The sequence below is a fragment of the Phoenix dactylifera genome, chromosome 15, assembly GCF_051530095.1.
Source record: "Phoenix dactylifera cultivar Ajwa chromosome 15, Ajwa_hap1_PhDact_Kaust_v1.1, whole genome shotgun sequence".
Lineage (NCBI taxonomy): Eukaryota > Viridiplantae > Streptophyta > Magnoliopsida > Arecales > Arecaceae > Phoenix > Phoenix dactylifera.
The window spans coordinates 2,580,025-2,600,659 of NC_143204.1; positions in this window are offsets into that span (position 1 = coordinate 2,580,025).

Sequence of the window (20,635 nt, forward strand, 5' to 3'; positions counted from 1 at the left end):
GATTTTGCGAAAGAGTTTCAATATTTTGATTTAAGGAACTGTCAAAAATTTGTCGATTCAGACGCCCAGTGTTGTCCCTATTCCAACCTAGCATACAAAATTTAATTAATTTTTTTTAATGTTTTTTTTAAAAAATAAATATAAATATAAGTACCAATTAAAGATACCCTAAAATGACATTCTAAAACAAAAATCTATTCACAATCAAACATGCAACAGAACATTACACCTCAATTTCTAATGTTTTTCTTAAATTTCTAGACAGCTCCTAACTGGTTTGAAGAGGGCACCTAAGCCTTCAATTCAGTCTAATGAACCGAGTTGACCAGGTAAGCTCCCAGGTAAGTGGAGGGGTCACGATGCATTCGCAAAGGTCCCACTTAAAACCCACTTGCCTCGAACAGATGAACTGTCTCCCTTATAAGGACAAAGCTTGCCTAGACATCAACTAAGCCACAGAGCGAAATTGGTGCAACTTTCGGTGGTCTTCGTCCTATTGAGCTCGAATGTCCTTAGGGGCCAACGTCTAGTTGATTTTAGTTAAGCTTAGGATATTTATGCAATGGGGTGATTTTTGGGCTAAGGACGAGTGATGAAATTCCGACCTTATCTTTTAAATGGGTTCAGCCCTTACAATATTTTATGCTGATGCCTTATACTATATGCAACAATAAAGAGATTTTTTTTTTAATGTTTCATGACATGACATTAAATTTCATTGAATAGGTGATCAAGCAAATTATTTATTTTTTTTTAAATTTTATGAGTTAAAGTTTGAAATTTGAATTCTGAAATTTGAAATTTTAGGTTTTTCCTCTCTTTTTTTCTTTTTTTTTATTTTTGAATAATCACCCTTGATATTTTCTTAAAGTTTTTTTCTTAAATTTTTACTTAGCAACAAGGGTTAATGAGATATGATAACAATAAAATTCTGATTCTAAAACAATTATATGCAGAAAATTCAAAACGGAAAGCAGCAAGGTTTCGTATTAATCTAATAGTCTTCAAAGTTTCAGAATGTCAATCCGACCGTTCAGATGAAAGAAACACAGGTCCTGCACCTGAAGACCAAATTTGAGTTCAATCAGACGGTTAATTACTTTGATATCAGAGTTTGATGCAGACTATGCAGGGAATAAAAAACAGCAGTAAAGAATTTTTTTTTTCGAAAGAAAAAGACTAACTACTAAAGTACTAATTAAATCTAAAATTATACTAATAAATCAGCCGTTCTCCGGCAATGGCGCCAAAAACTTGACGCATTCACAAAAATGTTTTCGTGAAACTAATCTCCCAAGTGTAGGAGAATCGCACAAATAGTATAACTCGAAAGTCCGAGGTCGAATCCTCAGGAAATGAAATATATATAAGATTATTTAGTATAATTTCAGATTAATTAATTCAATAAATTTGTGGATTAAGATGATATTTTGATTTTCAGAAATTAAAAGTAGAGAATTGAAATTTAGATAGATTAAGATGGTGTAGGGATCTGGAATCCCCTTCGATGATATTATTTTCAACAATTAAATTCTGCGATTCTTGATTAAAGATCAATCAGATAGGATAGTTCTAATCATGGAGTATACAATTTGAAAACATGAATTCAAGATCTAAGTATTTATTGTGCCGATTACGTCTACAACAAATCAAACATCGAAACAATCCATGAATCAAGAAATATAAACCATAAAAGATCTATCTCATAAATGAACATGCAAGAATCAAAAACATATTAATAGACGTAAAGCAAAGAGATCAATGTTCAGAATTTACTTTAAAAAAAATAAGACATCAAAGGTTCCTCCATCACCCTTCACTTAAGAAATCAGCCCTCCATTAACATAAAAGAAAACTCCCCTCTTTTCTTTTCTTTTTTCTATTCTTTTTGGAAACAGAGCATGCTCTATTTCCCCTTTTTTTTTCTTTCTTTGAATAGCCGGCTGAGGCTGGCTCCTCTATTTTCCTTTTATGAGATCTCCCTTCCCAGCCGAGAGAACCCTCCTATAAAATGCGATGAGTCCCTGATCTCCCGGAATACGTGGAGATGCCGAGTATCCCGGATGCGAGAAGCTCGGACGTGGATGGCAGGGCTTGGAATTCGGATGACACGCTGGGAGAAGCTGTGAATGCGGGTGAATCGCCACGGACGCTGTGGAATTTGGGGAAGGCTGATTCGCTTACTTAATCCGGAAGAGGTTGATGGATCACGATCTCTTCCACGCTGGAATCACGGACTCGGACGGTGGTTCTTTGCTGGGATGAGGTGCGGACGAGGCGTGCGCTCGAGAAAGCTGGGATGCGGTTGAATCACCACGGACAGCTGCGGATGCTCTCGAACAGAAGGATGACACGCCGGGAGAAGGATCCAGAAATGCGTGAGAGTGGATCTGGGACTCGTGGAAGAAGCTGGTAGAAGGGCCTTGGATGCAGGATCTTCGCGGGATGCACGCGGACGCTGGGAGCTGATCACAGAAGCTGGGATCTCGGGAGAGCTGGAACGAGGACGCTCGGTGGTAGCTTAGGAGATCTGAACCGTGGATGGCTCGTGGAAGAACGCGTGTGACCTTTGGTGGGAGCTAAGATGCAGATCTGGAAGACGCCCAAATGCTAGCTGATCAAAGATGCGGAAATCACGGGATGCTGGGGCCTGGGAGATTCGCAAACGGATGCAGAATGGACTGGGAGAAGTTGGATCGCACGCGGACGCTTGGAGAAGCTAGATGCGGGAGATTAGATCACGCACGCTGGGACGCGGTGCCTGAGATGCGGGTGGACGGCTGGTGATGTGATGTGAACGTAGACGGTGAAGATGGAAAACAACTGATGCTGGCGCTTGAGATGCATCGCGGAATATGGAAAGTTGCTCGGGTGCACGGAAGAAGAATCATGGACTCTGTTCTGCAGTTAGGAAGATGCATTCTTTTAAGATGAATTTATATAAAATAATGATAAAAATTATAATAAGTGCTAAGGATAAAATATTTAATCATGCAAATGTTAACACCCATTATTTATCATTATTTTGCTAGCATTAGGCTAAGTTAATTGGTACTTAGATCGCACTTTTGTGCTCTCATCACAGTGGACCAGATCCTTCATCTAAAGAGCGATCCAATGGTCCAGAAGTGAAGGCCCTATCAAACCCAATCCAATTGGGTTTAACCAACTTAAAGGAAACATTAAACCTAATCAAATCAGGTCTAATTAAAGTTAAATGGGTTCCAACTCTTGGCTAACCTATATTAGGTCATGATTTCATATTAGATCAACCTAATCTAAGAATCAGATTCAAATTTAATTTGAATCAGGAGTTAGGGTTTGCAACACGTGCTAGCATGTTCATCTTGCAAACATGATCTAATTCAATTAGACCCTTGATCAATTTCCTTGTGTGTGACCCATTGGGTTCCTTATCTTAGCCAGTGGTAGGTGCAGATGCAAATTGACCTAACCTGATTAGAACACCTCTAATCCAATTTAGGTTCAATTTAGTGTTAAACCTGACTTAGCAATCAGAACCTTTCTGATGCTTTGATCTAATCAAACCCTTTGATCCGATCAACCCACAAGATAAGATTGACGTCTAGCAACGTATCATGTCTACCCAGAAGATGAGGAATGTATTGGACAAATCCAAACATACCCTTCAGTGGCAAGTTACCGTGCAATTCAATCCCTCAGTCATACTACATCCTGAATAAGTGCATGAGTATGGATCAATATCAAACTCAATCACTTATTCATGTCTCTCTCAATCTTTTATATGATAATTCAAACAATGAAACATTAGAAACTCCTTCTAATATTCATTTTGCTTTGATCAAAGGCTTCTTGAATCATCATAAGATTAGAGTAAGTAGGATGTTACCTTCTCTTACTAGATGTGACTGATTCCTTGTTGACCTACTCACAACCATCGTACAAAATCCACCATATCCAGAATACCCCGTACACAATGCAATGTCGTGAATGAGGGTAAACCAAAATATAGGTTCAAGTGCACAAGGTACCATGGTGATCTCAGGTCTAAGGATCACTTGCACAACTACCACTATGAAAACCATCTTTTGACAATTAAGTAAGAATCGATAAGTTGTTCTCATGGCTGGTCATTTCAGTGAACTCATTCCTCTAATGTGCACCCACATCTTTGTATTAGTGTCTCACACAAGTGATTGTGAGATTAATCACCCTCTACATTGAGCATTCATAAGATGTGCCAGTCTTTCCAGTAATATTGATCTCCGACTCAATATACCAATTTGACTGGAAATATTCTAAATTAGGATTTTAGGATTTTAGGTCTCACTAGTATGATCTCATCATAACCCTAAAACCAATGTCCTAATTTATGGGGTTCATCATCCAATAATAAAATAGATAAGCAGCCAATGATGAAACATAATGCCTTTATTGATATATATTGAGTGTCAAAGTACATGATTTGGAGGATTACAAAGAGAAACCCATCAAATGATTGGCTTATAGGGCATCTACTCTTTCAATGTACTAGACCAGACGTGGCACACTCACTAGGAGTAATGAGCAGATACCAGTCTGATCCAGATAGCAACTACTGGAAGGTTGTAAAAATCATTCTTAAGTATTTGAGAAATACTAAAGACCAGTGGCTTGTCTATGGTGATTCTGACTTAAAACTTAAAGGATATACCGATTCAAGTTTTCAGTCAGATTAAGATGATAGCAAGAGCTTTTCGGGATATATCTTTACTCCTAAGGGTGGGGCCATCTGTTAGAAGAGTTCTAAGCAGCATATAGTGGCAGATTCTACATGTGAAGCAGAATACATCACAGCATCTGATGCAGCCAAGAAAGTCGTATGGTTGCGCAAGTTCATCACCGAGCTGGGAGTGGCACCTTCCATTGATGGTCCAGTTACTATATTTTGTGATAATACTGGAGCCATAGCTCAGGCAAAGGAACCTAAAGCACATCAGCGGACCAAGCATATTCTGCGACGCTATCACCTGGTTTGAGAGATTATAGAACGAGGTGTTATTGATCTTCAGAAGATTGATACAAAAAAAAAATCTAGCTGACCCATTTACCAAAGTCCTCGGCATTAAAGAGTTCAACGAACACAAGTCGAAGATGGGTATTAGATACTGTGCCTATTAGCTTTAGGCTAAGTGGGAGTTGTTGAGAATTGTATCCTAAATGTCAATTGTCAGCATATTGATGATTGAATTTTGTAAATGAATTGATAAATTAATAAAGTGTTATTTGGCATTATTCATCATTTCATCTTCAAATGAATTCTTATATGATGAAGTCCTTAGGACTTATGTTATGATAAAGGAGGATTTATCTTTGAGTCCTTAAACTTGTTCGCGACCAAATGATATGTTGTTGCTAGGACGACAACATTATCGAAATTAGGTCGTTGTGTGACATATACGTTGGTTGTCCTCTTAACCAAGGAGTGTGGAGACACTGGTATGCCACACAGGTGAAGTGTAGGAGTACATTTCACGGAACGTGACTAATTTCGGAACGCTCTACTGTCAAGAGATATTTCGAGTAGATATGGATATAAGTTTGGCCCTCTGATCTGAGACCGCAACCTATGACTAGCAAGCAACTCACTGTACTTTGGTACCAGACTACCTGAATTTCTAATTCAGTGACGGAAGGTCACTGATACAGTCAAGTACTTGCATAGTCAGTTGTGAGTCAAGATGGAATTGACCCCTCCTGGAAACAGGAGATAATGTCTTGTGTTCAATTTAGCAAAATCTTGGCCAGGGTAATCCTTGTGAGGAGTCACAGGATTTCTAAAGTTGAATCACATCATGGATGCACTTATTACAGAGTTGACAGAACTCTGAAGTCATCCTGGCATTTAGGAGTCATAGGAATTAATTATACGGTAACCATAGTTCAAGGGTTCTTGAATGTTGCTTTGCAATCATTCGGCCTATTCGGATATCGGGTACCATTGCTAGATGGTCATTTCGATTAGTACAAGAAGTTGTTCTTGTGCTACCGGCTTAGGTTCGAACCTATGGGGTTACACTAATAGAAATTTCTAGGTTGATCAAATGGCTGATTGATGATTAAGAATCATTCAGGGATAATTTGGTCAATTCGATTAACAAATTATCCTAAGCAAAAGTTTCATTAAAATAATTATTGAATTATTGGAGGATTAATTAGTAATTGGATTACTAATAAATTTAATTTGATTGAATTATTGGACTTTAATTAAGCCAATTGAATTAGATTCAATTTGGGCTAAATTCGATCAAGTTCGACCCGAGCCGATTGGGCATAACCTAATTGATCGGACTTGACCCAATTAGATTGAGATTGACTCAAGTCAATTAAGAGTCCTTATTTGATGAGGATTAAGAGTCCAAATTATCAGAATTTATTATGAAAAAGAATTCCTAAAATTTAGGACCCTAGCTTTCTTTCTTGGAGAAGAAAGACACCTCATCCTTATCCCTAAAAGCAGTGGTTCCTATCCTCTTTATTTTTGGCCAATTTTTGGCATGAGAAAAGAGGAGGCGTGGGGCAATTTTTTAGAAAAATATGGCACCTCAAAATTCATAAAAAGATAGGAAATCAAATCCCTAATTTGTAGAGACTGCATGACGCATCAAGCAGGGTGGCATGCAGCTGAAGTTTGGGGCGCAATAACCTCTAATTTTTAGGGATTATTGGCACAATATTAAAAGAGAATTTGTTCATCTCTTAGCTGCCGATTCATCAGAATTTTTTGAGAATTTTATCAGCCAAATTCGTTGGCCAAAAGAGGTGTGAGGTGTGGGGGGTCTTTTGGCTATAAAAGGACCCCCACACTTAGAGTTTGTTGAGATGGTCTTTAGAAAGGGTTCTAAATTCTAGAAAAATTTTGAGAGCCAGCCATCTTCTCTCCTCCTTCTTCTCCTTCATCTTCATTCTTCATCCTCTCAAAGAAGAATCAAAGTTGAGTGCTTCGATGGAGAAAATTTTAGCCACTGCAGCACCTCTAAACGAGCTAGCACTCCTGCAGTTGTGGAACTTCCTAGAGCATCGCGTGGACTATATCCAGAGAGGCCGAACACGTGTGAGGCTATACAAGGTGATCAAGGCATCATCAAAGTTCTCAAAACAAAAAGGTATGAGATCTAATCTCATTAAAAATTAAAATTAGAAATCAATTAGGTTGCTGAAATTCTGCATGACTATATGTTAGATATAGAATCATGCCTACTTGTTTAGGATAAATGTTTAAAGTTCTGGATCTATTGTTGTTGTAGAGATACGAATCTCTAGCATGCATAAGAATTAAATAGTTTAATTCATGCTTCCGCTGTAAAATTTTTAAAAATATATGCATGCGACCACCAGGGTTTCCAACACTTTTTAGTCTGACTTTGCTCAGCACAAGGCACTTTTTTCTTTTGATTTTTGTTTTTCTTCTTCCCTTTCTTAAAGGGACCACGACCCTTGGACGAACCTCCTACTAAATTCACCGACCCTTTTAGGAGTTGGTGATCCTTCTCAAAAGTTTATAGTAAACCCAACAATTAGTGATAATTTACTACTGGTTTCGTCATACGAAAGTTGGTGAGAAATTGGCGGTACGAACCAGAAAGAGAGTTCAGTATAGCATCTTTCCCCAATTGATAATGAAGGAAAAAACCGAGAGTGCTCAGGCGCTCGATCAATTCAATCATGTACAATACATGATCAGTCACCGATGCCCCATTTTTCATCCATGCGTTGAAAATAGCACAATTAGTCTTGTGCCTTTCAACTTTGTCGGGAGTGCCAAAAGATTCGTTCAACACTTGAACGATTTTTTCGGGCTAGGCGTTCTCAATCCGACGACTGAACTCATTGCTCATTGCAGCAAGCATAATGCATCGGACAGTGATATGGTTACTGAGCCACTTCTGATAAGTTTATCTGACTGCACCTCGTGCATTAGCAGCAAGCTGCTCAGGTGCTGGATCGGTTATCACATAAAGGATCCGTTCATACTCTAGCACAATCTTAAGTTTCCTAAGCCAGTTATTGAAATTGGGTCCAGTCAACTTGTTATTATCCAACAATGAATGAAGTGACAAACTAGTGGCCATTTCTACATAAAAAGAAAATCGGCTATCAGTATATAAATTGACAATACCCTAAAGACTTGGACTTTAGTCTAAAGGTCCTTCCACTATTTTATACAAATTTGTATCCTCTACCTCAAATTCGAAGAATTACACTTAACTCTTTAATGGACACTAGAACCCAATAGATCGCATATAGGCCCGAGTGTGGCTCGGCCAACCCATATGTACCTATTGGTAGGTTCTGAACCAATTAATTCACCAAATAATTTCTAGTGATAATTTTTGCCCCAGTCTTTTTGGTAGGCATGTGGCGCCTCCACCAAAAATTCTGGTTAGGTCCAACCATTAAATGATAGGGTTCTATGTAATCTACTAATAGATGACCAAATCCGAGTGTGGATCGGCCCACCTGATCACCTATTGAAGGTACACTCGACTTATCATATATTGAATGATAATTCTAATGCCTTATAAGCACCAAGCGTGTGGCGCCTCCAATGATTATTGAAACATTGGACTCATTATCACCCAACTTAATGGGAGGCTATGACCTAGTTATCCCCATAACTATTTCATTTTAGGAACCTAATAATTTTAGAGGTTTTGATTTAATTGAGAATAGATGAGAAGAACCGGTTAATCTAGATCCTCCCACTGATTTCATCAAGTCAAATTAATAAGAACTAGATTCAATCCGGTTAAGGAGACACCTAAATCAGTCATACTGATTTTTCTTAAGGCATGGGTCAACTCGAATCATTAAGTGATCCAATCAAAATGTGATTGACCATATCATCCAGATAAGTGAGATCGGTGGAAGGGATATGTCATTAACTCGACAAAGACGAATCAGTGCGAGTAGCTCCCAATTAAAAACCACCGATCAAAACTGCCAAACTTACCTTAAACACCGACTGGTTAGTCAATTTTGATTTGATTACTCAAATGACTCGGGCTCTATCTTTGAGCCTCAATCAAGTTCCATCTTGGTCTAATTAAAGACATGGAATTGATCAATCTACAACTATTGTATTTGACCTATAGTTTTCTTGACCTAATCTAGTTACTACTTAATTAGATTTGATCAATTAACTCTAATTGGACCATGTTTGATTCTGACCCTAGGTCTAACCCAATCTTAAGAACTTGATTTGAGCTAACCCAAATGCCCCATGAATTATGCAATGTTATTGAATTGAGTTACAATTCTAGATCTAGGTTTTCATATCACTTAATTCTCAATTAAGTGTAAGCTTATAAAAATTCAGATCATTGCATTATTCTTAATGACATATTAATTACAAAGTTTCATTTCTTAAAACTTATTTTTCAGATCTGAGATTTGTAATTAATCATGTTTAAAATTTAGATTTAATTTATGTTTAAATCTTAGATGATTTATGTTCATATATCACATATACAAACTAATATGAATTAACTTAAACAACATATATCATATGCATTTGTTTTCAGATTTGATTTATCATACAAAATTAGAAAATAAATGAATCATAAATTTTATTTAGATCTAATCTCAACAAGTTTATAATTTCAGATTTATTCATGTTCTTTATATCATATATACATCAATATGAATTTACCTAGATCTCATGCATCACATGCAACTAATTTTCATATCTGATTAATCATGTAAAAATAGCAATTAAATCAATCATAAATCTCTTTTAAATCTGATCTAAACATATCTATGATTTTAGATTTAATTATAAAGATTAAACTACTTTTAATCTTCTTTTTGTGGTTCATCTTCAAGGATTGAATCACAGTGGCACTCCTACACGCCATAAGAGATCCCATTGAATGGCAAAAGAGGGTTATGAACTCTTTTTTCTCCTATGATCGGATGGTCTAGTGATTATTCCAATCGGATTACTTGACTACTAGGATTAGAAAACTTGTTTTAGGCATAAATGTTTAAACAACTTTGAACCTATGGCTCTGATACCACTGTTGAAAATTCTGGTGGTCGCATGCATATATTTTTAAAATTTTTACAGCGAAAGCATGAATTAAACTATTTAATTTCTATGCATGCTAGAGATCATATCTCTACAACAAAAATAGATCCATAACTTTAAACATTTATCCTAAACAAGTAGGCATGATTCTATGTCTAACATGTAGTCATGCAGAATTTCAGCAACCTAATTGATTTGTAATCTTAATTTTTAATAAGATCAGATCTCATACCTTTTTACTTTGAAAACTTTGATGATGCCTTGATCACCTTGTATAGCCGCACACGCATCCGGCTTCTACAGATAGTCCATGCAAAGTTTTAGGAAGTTCTACAACTGCAGGAGTGCTAGCTCGTGCAGAGATGCTGCAGTGGCTGAACTTTTCTCTCTCGAAGCACTCAACTTTTGTTTCTTCTTCGAAAGCATGAAGAATGGAGATGAAGAAGAATAAGGAGGAGAGAAGGTGGCGATCTCTCAGAATTTTTTTAGAATTTAAAACCCTTTGTAAAGACCATCATTTGCAAACCCTAGGCGTGGGGGTCTTTTTATAGCCAAAAGACCCCCCACGCCTCACTCCTCTTTTGGCCAACGAATTTGGCTGATAAAATTCTCAAAAAATTATGGTGAATCGGAAGCTAAGAGATGAAAAAATTTACTTTCAATATTGTACCAAGAATCCCTAAATTAGGGGGTTATTGCACCCCAAACTTCAGCTGCATGCTACCCTGCTTGATGCACCATGCAGTCCCTACAAATTAAGGATTTGATTCCTATCTTAGGAAGATCTGAGGTGTAATATTTTTTTGAAAAATAGCCTCACGCCTCCTCTTTCCTCATACCAAAAATTGGCCAAAAATAAAGAGGATTGGCACCACTACTTTTAGGGACAAGAATAAGGTGTCTTTCTTCTCCAAGAAAGAAAGCTAGGATCCTAAATTTTAGAAATTCTTCTTCATAATAAATTCTAATTATTTGAACTCTTAATCCTCATCAAATAAGGACTCTTAGTTGACTTGAGTCAATCTCAATCGAATTGGGTCAAGTCTAATCAATTAGATTATGCCCAATCAGCTCGGGTCGAACCCGATCAAATTAGGTCAAACCCTAATTTAACCCAAATTGAATCTAATTCAATTTGACTTAATTAAAGTCCAATAATTCAATCAAATTGAATTTATTAGTAATCCAATTACTAATTAACCCTCCAATAATTCAATAATTATTTTAATGCAACTTTTGCTTAGGATAATTTGTCAATCGAATTGACCAAATTACCCCTGAATGATTCTTAATCATCAATCAACCATTTGATCAATCTAGAAACTTCTATGTGTGTGACCTCATAGGTTTGAACCTAAGCCGGTAGCACAAAAATAACTTCTTGTACTAATCGAAATGACCATCTAGCAATGGTACCTGACATCCGAATAGGCCGAATATATGCGAAGCAAATATTCTGGAACCCTAGACTATAGTTACTGTATAATTCATCCCTTTGATTCCTAATGCCAGGATGACTTCAGAGTTCTGTCAACTCTATAATAAGTACATCCTCTATGTGATCAACTTTAGAAATTTTGTGACTCCTCACAAGGATTACCCTGGCCAAGGTTTTGCTAAATTGAACATAAAGCATTATCTCCTATTTTCAGGAGGGGTCAATTCCATCTTGACTCACGTACTGATTTCGCAAGTACTTGAGTGCACCCAGTAACCTTCCATTCCAGAATTAGAAATTCTGCTAGTCTGGTATCAAAGTACAGTAAGTTGCTTGCTAGTCACTATAGTGATATCAGGTCTGAGGGATACTTATACCCATATCCACTCGAAACATCTCTCGATAGTAGAGTATTCCAGAATTAGTCATGTTCAATAAAATGTACTCCTACACTTCACCTGTACGACATATCAGTATCTTCACACTCCTTAATTAAGAGGACAACTAACGTATATGTCTCACAACGACCTAATTTTGACAATGCTATCGTCCTATTAACAGCAAATCATTTGGTCGTGAGCAGGTTTAAGAACTTGAAGATAATCCTTACTTATCATAAAATAAATCCTAAGGACTTCATCATATAAAAGTTCATTTGAAGATGTACAATGAAATGATGAATAATGCCAAATAACACTTTATTAATTTGTCAATTTATTTACAAAATTCAATCACCAGCACACTGACGATTGACTCTTAGGATACAATTCCCAACACAGTGAGCTCAGTCCGGATTTGATCCTGCAATCACTACCTAAATCATTCTCTCAATTTGTTGTGAATTTTCACATGAACAAGCTGAATATCTCTCTGCCTGAGCTGTTAAATATGTTAAAGACAGCTAAGACCCATATCAAGAAGAAAAAGGGTCCGATCCTTCTTGTTGATAGGAGCTCAAGGAAGAAATCAGAAAATAAGGGTTCTAAGAAAAAGTTGAACCCTAAGAGTAGCATCAAGAAGAAGAAAGAAAAAAAAATCTCCAGAACAAGTATCTGTTTCCACTGCGGCAAGGAAGGCCACTGGAAGAGAAATTATAAGAGTTTTTTTTGCAACTGTAAAGTCTGATGCAAGAGTTGCATCAAAAGGTATGTTTATGTTACATGCCAATTTGTCATTAAGTTCTTCAAATTTAAATTCATGGGTATTGGATACCAGCTGTGGTTCTCATATTTGCAAATCTTTGCATAGACTGCAGAAAATTTGAAGTTTAAGGAAAGGTGACTTCGAGCTTTATGGCGCTGAAGGAGAGTCTATCCAGGCTGAAGCTGTTGGAATCTACTACTTGGAATTGCCTTCGGGAGAGTTCCTGAAATTAGAAGATTGATATTATATGCCTAAGATTATTAGAAATGTAATTTCTATTCCTTTGTTGTTAAAGAAAAGATTTGAAATTAATGTAAAGAGCAATGGTTGCTCAATTTCTTTTTCTAATAAAGTCTATTGCAATGGTATTATGGAAAATGGTCTTCTTGTTCTATCTCTTAATGACAATGTATTTCATATTAATGAAAATAATAAAAGAAAAAGAGAAGAGGTGAATAATACCCTCCTTTGGCATTGCCAATTAGGTCATATTAGTGAGTCAAGAATACACAACTTATACAAAGGAGAGTTCTTTGATCCTTATGATTTTCAATCATTAGGAACTTATGAATCTTGTCTTATGCATAAAATGACCAAATCTCCATTCACTAGACATAGAGAAACGGCAAGTGAGTTGTTAGAACTTGTGCATACAGATGTATGCGGTCCTATGACAACTCCAGCTAGAGGTGGATACTCTTCATCACATTCACTGATGATTTATCAAGGTTCGGATATGTGTATCTTATGAAACATAAATCCAAAGCTTTTGATTAGTTTAAAGAGTATCAAAGAATGGTTGAAAAACAAACCAAAAAGTGTATTAAAATCCTTCGATCAAATCGAGGAGGTGAATACCTTTCTAGTGAGTTTTTTAATCATCTTAAGGAAAAGGATATTCTCTTTGAATGGACACCTCCGTATACGCCACAATTAAATGGTGTAGCCGAACGGAGGAATCGTACTCTATTAGATATGATACGGTCCATGATGTGCTTTACAGATCTTTCTATTTCATTTTGGGATTTTGCCCTAGAAACTGCTACACTTGTATTAGACAGGGTATCTTCTAAGTTTGTACCTAACACTCCATATGAGATATAGAGAGGAAAGAAGCCTAATCTTAAGTATCTTAAGATATGGGGCTGTCAAGTTTATGTCAAAAGAAATTTTGGACACAAGCTAAGTGCTAGATTAGATAAATATATTTTTGTAGGTTATCCTAAAGATAGTATAGGATACATCTTCTATCATCCTACCGAACAAAAGGTCTTTGTAGGTAGGCATGTCACTTTCATGGAGAAAGAGTTTTTCTTTGAAAAGTGCAAGGATAGAAGAATTGAACTTGAAGAAGTTCAAGATCTACAAATGGAAGCACAAGATATTCCTCAACCAAATGTACCCATGGATGAGGTACAACCACAACACACATCTTCTCTCCGAAGGTCAGATAGAGTGCGAAATGCACCTAAGAGGTATGGGTTTATCATTGAGAATGATGAAGTCCACATCGTTGAAAATGATGATCCTCTGACCTATTCAGAAGCTGTCATGAGTAGTGACTCTGATAAATGGCTAAGGGCCATGAAATTCGAAATAGACTCTATGTATACCAACCAAGTATGGATTTTGGTTGATGCACCAGAGGGTGTAAACCCTATATGTTGCCCAGAGGTGCAGCCCAAGAGGGGGGGGGGGGGGGGGGGGTGAATTGGGTCTCTTTAAAAATAATTAAAGTTAAAACGTATGAAGAGTATGAGTTACTATTATCTTATAGATTCAACGGCAAAAATGAGATTGCACAAATACAATAGTAAATAAAGTTAGGAAAGCAGTCAGGAATATGCAGAGGAAAGGAAAAGAAGAACCACAATCACAAACACCAAGGTTTATAGTGGTTTGGTGCACTCCCAACACCTACGTCCACTCCTCAAGCCTAGCTTGAGATTTCACTATAACCCAACAGATTACAGCCTGATTATTTTTTGGGCTCACAATCAAAACCCAGTTGGTTTTCCCAGGCAACCAACCGAAAACCTTTTGTTTTCCGGGATCACAAACAACCAAGTTGGTTTTTAGATAAACCAACCAAAAACTTTACACCGTTTGTTTTCTCAGGTTCACAAACAACCCAGTTGGTTTTTAGATAAACCAACCAGAAACTTTTCCCTTGCTAAATATTTCTGATTCAGTAACTTCCAATCGAGGCTTGGAAGAGCCGTTATAAGTTTCAAATTAATGAAACTGTTACCACAACAATTAATCCAACTAAAAGAATGCTGTAACTAGAAGATTTAAAGCTTCAGAGCATGTAAAAAATAAATCAATGAAAGTAAAAGCTTAAGCCGATGAAGAAGTTGGCTGTGGAAGGATGATCCAATGTCCGAACAGCAGCTCTTCACGATGCAGTGAGAAACTTTGACTGATCTCCTCACAAGAGAAAGTTTCATATTACAATGCTGGTGAGGATGATGAACTGTTAAGCTTTTTTTCCATCTTTTGCCGTTTCCATTATCACCAAAGGTAACCATTCCTCCATCTTTCTTTTTGAGGGACATGAATTGGGATTCATCCCCTGTCATGTGTCTAGAGCACCCACTATCCAAGTACCATTTTCTGTTTGATGCTTGGGATGCTAGACACACCTGCAAAACAGAAATTCAATTCTTTATCTTTGGTACCCAAGCTTTCTTAGGTCCTTGAATGTTAGCAATGATGGTTCCTTTCGGAACCCATATCTTTTTAATTGAAACATTATTCATAAAATTCTGACTTATAGGATTGTAAGTGGCATATTTCTGTTTCAGTTTGTCTAATTTGAATGGTACAGATTTCGGTGGAACATAAGCGGGTTTCACAAAAATATTTTTCAATGATTTCTATTTCTTCCAAGGATATTGTTCCGATCAAGTAATCCGTCGATGTGTCTCCGAATGCGAATTTCAAAGTATTCTTTCATTCTGCCATTCACAAGCTTGTGGGGGACATTTTGGGGGTACAAAAACTGCAGCAAAAGTTTTATAGAGTGGATTTTATTGGCCCACACTTTTCAAAGATGCCCATAACTTTTGCCAAACTTGTGAACGGTGCCAACGGATGGGTACCATCTCTCGTAGAGATATGATGCCTCTCAATCCTATTTTAATTGTAGAAATATTTGATGTCTGGGGTATTGACTTTATGGGCCCTTTTCCACCATCTTTTGGTTTCGAATACATTCTGGTAGGGGTTGATTATGTTTCAAAATGGGTATTTTTGGTATTTCCACCAAATTTCATATTTTTTAGGTAGACATGACACGGTGCTAGACGTCAATCTTGTCTTATAGGTTTGATCGAATTAAAGAGTTTAATTCGATCACCAATTAGAAAGGATTCTAATTGTTAAGTTCGAGTTCGCGCAGTTTGGACTTAAATCGATTAGAAGAGTTCTAATCAAGTTGGGTCAACTCGCACTCACACCTATTTTTGGCTAAGTATGGAACCCAATGGGTCACACACAAGAAAACTTATCAAGGGTCTAATTGGATTAGATCATGTTTGCAAGATAAACATCCTAGCAGGTGTTGCAAACCCTAGCTCCTGATTCAAATTAAATTTGAATCTGATTCTTAGACTAGGTTGATCTAATATGATTAAATCATGACCTAATATGGGTTAGCTAAGAGTTGGAACCCACTTGGCTTTAATTAGACCTGATTTGATTAGGTTTAATGTTTCCTTTAAGTTGGTTAAACCCAATTGGATTGGGTTTGATAGGTCCTTCACTTCTGGACCATTGGATCGCTCCCTATATGAAGGATCTGGTCCACTGGTTGGCGCCTTCATATGGACCATTGGATGGCTTCCTGGATGAAGGATCTGGTCCACTGGTTGGCGCCTTATTCTGGACTATTGGATGGCCCCCTGGATGAATAATCTGGACCATTGGTCAGCGCCTGAATCTGGATCACTGGATGGCTCCCTGGATGAAAGATCTGGACCATTGCTCAGCGCCTGAATGTGGACCGCTGGATGGCTCCCTGGATGAAAGATCTGGACCATTGCTCAGCGCCTGAATCTGGACCATTGGTGATGGCATCTTGCTTCTGGACCATTGGATGGCACCCTGAATGATGATGCCTTGATTTGGACCATTAGATGGCGCCTAGATTTGAACCATTGGCTTTGGTTCCATGCATTTGGGCCCTTGAATCATCAGGATTTAAGAGGAAGACGTGAGAAAGAAGCGTATCATTAGATACGGCTTTTTCTAAAGCTTGATACGCCTCCCTCTCTCTCTTGTTGGCACCCTCTTATCACACCCTTTGATGCATGAAGGGATGGCTAGGATGCATCCCTTCACATCTATAAATAGGGAGCCATTCCACCGTATTTTTCATTCCAACTCCACCGCATTCTCTCTCCCTTATCCCTTCTTTCTTACAAGCCTTTGTCTCTTTCTAGCATTGCTTCTAGAGTATCTTAAGCCAAGACAAAGAGGTCTTCTTTAGGACAAAAAGATTAGAAGTGATTTAGAAAGGTGAAAGAAAAATAAGAGAGGAGAGAAAGCAAGCCAATTTAAATCCTTTGAAAGGATTCAGCATTAAGGATCAAAAAATCTTTGGAGCTAAAGTCTTGATCGAGTTTCCGTGTGGATCACCATTGGAGTGCGGACACTTGAACGCCTCATGAAGATTCCACAAACTTGGATTTAGCGTTACAGGTATTTTTCTATTTCAGCATTTATATTTATATTGTTTGATTGTTACCATTAAAGTGATCTAGGCTTATAAGGGTTTCATGTTAAGGGACTTCATTAAGAAATTTTTAAAATTCCTACCTTCCGCTGCGCATTATGACATGATCGGAATCCTACAGTGGTATCAGAGCCGTCCTTAATTGGTTCAATCAAATGATTATGCATGATGTATGATTGTTAAATTACTATGAGATAGTAATATCATATGTTTAGAAGAATGTTGAATTATATGATTCATATATGATATGATATATAATAAAAGGTCATGATATGAATTTTTCATATGAAGATATATTGAAACATGTTAATTAATCCAATCAATTGGTAATAATTTATACATACTATGAGATAGCCATGATGTATATGTGCTATGAGATAGTATTATGACTATATGGAAATGAAGGGTTTGACTTAACTAAAACATTATAGTTTTTGTGCAACCATAAGGCTAGAAATATTTTAAGAGGACAGGATAAAGTTGAGAATTGCATGCGAAGCAATTGGAAAGAGTTTCCTGCCTCTGAACTCATAAGGGTTTGTTGTGTAACCACAAGGCTTTTATGAAGAATTAGGATCTCAATCAACCCTTCTAAGAAAAGTTAGGTTTTCTCATTTATCGTAGGAGAAGGCTATGATATTCGATAAAATAGTGGAAGTAATAATTAGATAAAGTCCTAGTCTAATTGTATATATGTCATCATGATTGGTCTGTTTATGTTAGTTTTGTTCTTTATATATGTAGAATAAAATTCTACATTAATGGCATCTTCACTATCACTAAGAGGCATCTTAGATGCCAACAAGTTGACCGGTCCGAACCATGTGGACTGGTTGAGGAATCTTAAAATTGTTCTCACTCAGGAGAAACTTTCTTACATCCTCAAAACCCCTGATCTTGGATCAATAGGGGATGATGCTACTAAAAGTAGTCAGATAAAGAGGAAGAAAGGAAAGAAAATCTTCGGATCAAGTGCCTGTTTCCATTGCGGCAAGGAAGGCCACTGAAAAAGGAATTACAAGAGTTTTCTTACAACTGCAAAGCCTGATGCAAGAGTTGCATCAGAAGGTATGTTTATGTTACATGCCAGTTTGTCATTAAGTTCTTCAAATTCAAATTCATGGGTATTGGATACCGGCTGTGGTTTTCATATATACAAGAGATTGCATGGACTACAGAGAATTAGAAGTTTGAAGAAAGGTGACTTCGAGCTTTATGGTGTTGGAGGAGAGTCCATCCAGGTTGAAGCTGTTGGAACCTACTTATTGAAGTTGCCGTCGGGCAAGCTACTGGAGTTAGAAGATTGTTATTACATGTCCAAAATTATTAGAAATATAATTTCCATTCCTTTGTTGTTAAAGAAAGAATTTGAGATTAATGAAAAGGGCAATGGTTGCTCTATTTCTTTTTCTAATAAGCATCTTTGCAATGGCATTATGGAAAATGGTCTTCTAGTTCTATCCCTTAATGACAATATTTATCATATTGATAAAAGTAATAAAAGAAAGGGAGAAGAGGTAAATAACACCCTCCTTTGGCATTGCCGTCTAGGACATATTAGTGAGTTAAGAATACACAAGTTATACAAAGGAGAGTTCTTTGATCCTTATGATTTTGAATCATTAGGAACTTGTGAATCTTGTCTTATGGGTAAAATGACCAAGTCTCCATTCACTGGACATGGAGAAAGGGCAAGTGAGTTATTAGGACTTGTGCATACAGATGTATGTGATCCTATGACAACTCCAGCTAGAGGTGGATACTCTTACTTCATCACATTCAATAATGATTTATCAAGGTTTGGATATGTGTATCTTATAAAACATAAATCTGAAGCCTTTGATAAGTTTAAAGAGTATCAAAATATGGTTGAAAAACAAACTGGAAAGTATATTATAATCCTTCGATCTGATCGAGGAGGTGAATACTTTTCTAGTGAGTTTTTAAATCATCTTAAAGAAAAGGACATTCTCTCTGAATGGACACCTCCGTATACGCCACAATTAAATGGTGTAGCCGAACGGAGAAAACGTACTTTATTAGATATGGTACGGTCCATGATGTGCTTTACAGATCTTCCTATTTTCTTCTGAGGTTTTGCCCAAGAAACTGCTGCACTTGTATTAAACAGAGTACCATCAAAATCTGTATCTAGTACTTCATATGAGATATGGAGAGGAAAAAAGCCTAATCTTAAGTATCTAAAAATATGGGGCTGTAAGGCTTATGTCAAAAGAAATTTTGGACACAAGCTAAGTGTTAGATCAGATAAATATATTTTTGTAGGTTATCCTAAGGATAGTATAGGATACATCTTCTATCATCCTACCAAACAAAAGGTCTTTGTAGGTAGGCATGCCATTTTCCTAGAGAAAGAGTTTATCTTAGAAAAAGGCAAGAATAGGAAAATTGAACTTGAAGAAGTTCAAGACCTACAAATGGAGACACAAGATATTCTTCAACCAAATGTACCCATTGATGAGGTACAACCACAATACACATCTCCACTCCGAAGGTCAGATAGAGTGCGAAATGCACCTAAGAGGTATGGTTTTGTCATTGAGAATGATGAAGCTCACATCATTCAGAACGATGATCCTCTGACCTATTCAGAAGCTGTCATGAGTAGTGACTCTGACAAATGGCTAGAGGCCATGAAATCCAAAATAGACTCTATGTATACCAACCAAGTATGGACTTTGGTTGATGCACCAGAGGGTGTAAACCCTATAGGTTGCAAATGGGTCTATAAGAAAAAGATTGGAGCAAATGGCCAAGTAGAAACCTACAAGGCTAGACTAGTGGCAAAAGGTTTCAGGCAAAAGCAAGAAATTGATTATGATGAAACTTTTTCACCAGTTGCCATGCTTAAATCTATTCGGATTTTGCTTGCAATAGCTGCATACTATGATTATGAAATCTGGCAGATGGATGTCAAAACTATCTTCCTTAATGGTTATCTTGAGAAAGAGGTTTACATGACACAGCCAAAAGGATTTGTCTCAAGTGGGAGAGCAAATCAAGTATGCAAGCTTAAGAGATCCATTTATGGATTAAAGCAAGCATCGAAGAGTTGGAACATCCGTTTTGATACAACAGTCAAAGAGTTTGGTTTTATCAAAAATGTGGATGAACCATGTGTGTACAAGAAGACTAGTGGGAGTGCCATTGTCTTCTTAATATTGTATGTAGATGACATACTAATCATTGGAAATGATATTCCAATGTTACAATCGGTCAAGACTTGGATATCAAAAAGCTTTTC